Source organism: Bidens hawaiensis, unplaced genomic scaffold, assembly GCF_021521415.1.
Source record: "Bidens hawaiensis isolate Kalapana, Puna unplaced genomic scaffold, B.hawaiensis_p1.1 tig00012997_1, whole genome shotgun sequence".
Taxonomy (NCBI): domain Eukaryota; kingdom Viridiplantae; phylum Streptophyta; class Magnoliopsida; order Asterales; family Asteraceae; genus Bidens; species Bidens hawaiensis.
The window spans coordinates 37,119-41,125 of record NW_027492087.1 but is presented as its reverse complement, the minus strand read 5'-3'; the positions used below and the strand labels follow the sequence as shown (position 1 = coordinate 41,125).

The window sequence follows — 4,007 nt, the reverse complement described above, 5'->3', positions numbered from 1 at the left end:
TTTAATGACCAACAAAAACATTATTGTTGTCAAACAAAGCGTTAAACATAAATAATAAGTATATTACACTTTTATTTTCTAGTGATGTGATCAACAAAAGCGTTTATCTCAATGTGTGTAAGACCACCTTCTTCCACAGATTGCTTAACATCTTCACCAATCTTCTTGGCTCTCTTCCTTATCTCATTGCCCTCATCAGAATCCATCAATATTCTAATAGTTTCCTCAATTACCGAAGATGTTACTACGTCACCACCACGCCCCCAATCCCCTACATTTACACCAATCTTTAAAACTTCAGTTATGAACGTAGCATTTCTTGGTTGGTCCGAATGCATAGGCCAGGCCGCAATGGGAACACCCACTGTAATACTCTCCATGCTCGAGTTCCAACCGCAATGACTCATGAACCCACCTGTTGCGACATGAGCCAGCACCTCTAACTGTGGTGCCCATTCTCTCACCACCAAACCCTTTCCCTCAACTCTTTCTTCAAACCCTTTTGGCAATTCAATATTCCTACCTTCACCTTTGAAGATATCACCTTTATCGGCATCTCGTAGCACCCATATAAACTTTTGTCCACTCTTCTCTAAGCCATTAGCAAGTTCTTAAATTTGCTCATTGGAAAATGAAGTTGTGGACCCAAATGCAACATATATCACCGAGTCTTGGACTTGTTTATCAAGCCACTCGAGTGCCTTATGACGTTTTGTAGGGTCTTCGCTATTGTTTATGGACACCGGATTGAAAGGACCAAGTGCCCATTGCTTCTTGCTACCACGAAGTCCATCTTTCGAAAGATAGTCAAGAAACTTACTATCAAATACTTTGCAAGTATCTAGAATATTGCCCGAATTAAACTTCTTGCAATGATCAACATGAGAAATGGCAAATTCACTAAATTCTTTTGGCATAGAATCTTGAAGAATAGGGATCTTTGTAAGTGGAGTATAGGCTTCAATATCATCTAAACATGGTCTTCCTTTGTGTTCCCAAACGTATGTATACATTGTAAACGCGGATGCACAATTAAATACATAGGCCTCTACATTTTTAAATAAAACTACATCTTGAACAACCGTGCTCATTAGATAGTCATGAATGACGACGATTCTTCTTGCAGTGTTTGAGATTTCGGCTAGTAGTTTCGCAAAAGGTTCCCGGAGATGAGATGATGCCTTGAATGATGGGATAAGGTGTGTTGGAAACTTTGTGTAAGAATTAGGGTTTGGTGGTGGTGATTCAAAGGGAGGTGTTTCAAATTCATGGAAATGAATATTTTTTTCGGAGTCATGGTTCCAACCATGTATACGAAGCTTCGCTTGGCGGTTGTGGGTGGTGGTTCCGACGATATGGATGGGTAGATTGTAGACGGAAAGAAGACGGGCGAGGTGGAGGAGTTGGTTGAGATGACCTTGTGCTACAAAAGCCACCACCACCACCACAACATCGTTTTCCATTAAATAGAGTGTGACAATGTAAAATGGTGGTCTATCTATCAATATATACTTGAAGTACTCAAATGAATTTTTAATTGTTCATTATCATTCTATCAAATACATAAGTTAGCAGACAAAAGTCTGCCGTCATGACATCGTAAGTCTTATAAACTTATCACGTTTTTTTTAAATGTTGTTGACAAGGTATTTTATTTGGATAGGCCCTCTCTCTTGAAGTGACAATGGTGTCTCATCCAAATGTCATAACACTTGACACAACATATTACCCAAGTTCAAATACTCGGTGATACTGTCCAAATTTCAAAGTGTACATGTAAGTCAGCAGCAATGGATATTAGGTTCAAAGACCCTAATTACCCTATCCATGGTTTTTTAAGTGTCTCAAACTTAACTTTCCAAGCCCTACTTTTCAAACGCAATTTTAATTTTGCATTCATAAAATAACAATTAAGCTTAGATTGTTTAATTGTCTAACCACTTAATTAATTAGTTATTATTAATATAATGATATATTATTGAGTTTAATTGGACCTTTATAAAAATTAGACCAAAATATAATAACTTTCAGAGTATCATTTTTTTTATAGTTCTACACTATTAACTTTGTAATTTTTTTTATTTGTACATAATATGAAAACTATAAAAAGGTTTTTGTCACTTGTAATATGTATTTGTTATTGTGTTTTAATAAAATTTATTGCTCGCGTGTCTATACATGGTTTATTTAATGTAATTTTTTTTACTAAACCTATTTTGGTTTGGTCCGTTTTAGTTTGACTTAACCTGTTTTAGGCCATTTTTAATTCCCAATGAAAAAAATTTATTGATCCGTCAATTCAAACCTAGAAAAAAACTTTAAGAAAAACATTCTGATAATTAATTTTATCGAAGTGGTAATGGCATGTTGTTGACAAGATGATACATAGTTCTGGATATATATTAATAAATGCAAATGTAACCAAATCGAAATTGATATTTGGTAACGAAAATTGATAAGACAATACAATATATGTGGTCAAATACCACAAAATCTAAACCAATTTTTCTGGCATTTGTATTTCAATAAATAATGAAGTTTTTAACTAAAAATAATTCAAAGGATAATCGGCAATAATACGTGAAGTCAACATGGTAGAACATTTAAGTTTAAAGCACTTTTGTTGCTACCTAATTTGTCGATCGAATAAATATTATCTAAACTTAAATATATTTTTTTTCGCAATCGATTTACGACAAAATTGTATATATATTTCTTTCATTATTTGTGACTGTTTTGATGCTAACTTTTTCCCTTTAAGTTAATTCCCAACTCTCAACCTTTTATAACCTAAAGTAAATTTTTTGCTTCACATATGAAGCAAATCTCCTCGGTTAAATGGCTCCTCGATCTATAGAGCTGACCCACTGCCCTACACACAATTTTCAAATGCAACTCTTACGTCCCATTGAAAGTGAATATTGTAGTGTGGCATGCTATTCTAAAATCGTCTCCCCACGATAATTTGATCAAAAGAAAAGTCATTTCAAGTCCGGACATTGGCAGTTGTTGTTTGTGTCGAGTGAGTCTGTTGATCATGTTTTTACTTCATGTTTTGTGGATGCGGTGGCGTCGCAAATTGTTGTTAGTTCATGGTGTGATATTCCTCACCGCCCCGCCCCCCTATATATGCATTTTCAGTTCTATACGTCTTTGATATTCACAAATACATCCCTAGTATTGAACATAAGAGGAAGATGGTCCGGTCTATTATTATGGTGGTGTGTTGGCATATTTGAAAGGCTTTTAATTTCGTTTATGTTGTTGTTTTAACAACCCTAGCTAGACTTAACAGGGGAGGTGTTTGGCTAGTTTGATTGAAAGTTGAAAAAAAGAGACAAAAATTCAATCACATCATCCTATGAAGCATTATCCTATTAAGATTGACAACATAAATTCGGTAAAAAGAAGAAATTAAGAATACTATAAGACAAAATGTATATTCCTGTTGGCTGTTGCAACATGATTAGTCTATGGGTTACAAATCCCGAGGAATGTGAAACTATAAAGTGGATCAGTTGCAAAAAGTCATAATAAATATAATTTTCTAATGGCTAAAAATTATTCAAATGGGCTAACGGCTAAATTCATCACATTGAGGTATACTAATCTTTTGATCCGGGAAAAACTCTCACCTAAGGCTAACGTCTGTAAACACTTGCCCAAATGCACGACAATAAAATGAAATAAAACTCGTTCGTTCAAAAATCCAACTAGTGAATGTCACATACTCGTCTAGTCTCTCATCATCCCCTTAATGCTGATGAAACTAAATGCTAAAGATAGGAATCAAATACGTTAGGAATATAGCGTGAAACTGTCAAATAAGTTACAAAAACTGTCAAATAGACTATTGGTATTATTATATGTTGTTTTTAAACATTTTTAGTTAAACGGCCCTTGAAGCACCTTATAAGGTTGCAACTTTATGACCTAAATGTCATGAGTTAAAGTCGTAGAAACAACATCTTACACAGATAGAGTATTTATATTATTATTTCTAATAA

The 4,007-nt window shown here is 34.4% G+C and overlaps 1 pseudogene; it reads right to left on the bottom strand.

Moving 5' to 3' along the window:
- LOC143542816 (zeatin O-glucosyltransferase-like) lies at positions 1-1,527 on the bottom strand (annotated as a pseudogene).
- Between the last annotated feature and the right edge of the window lie 2,480 nt (positions 1,528-4,007).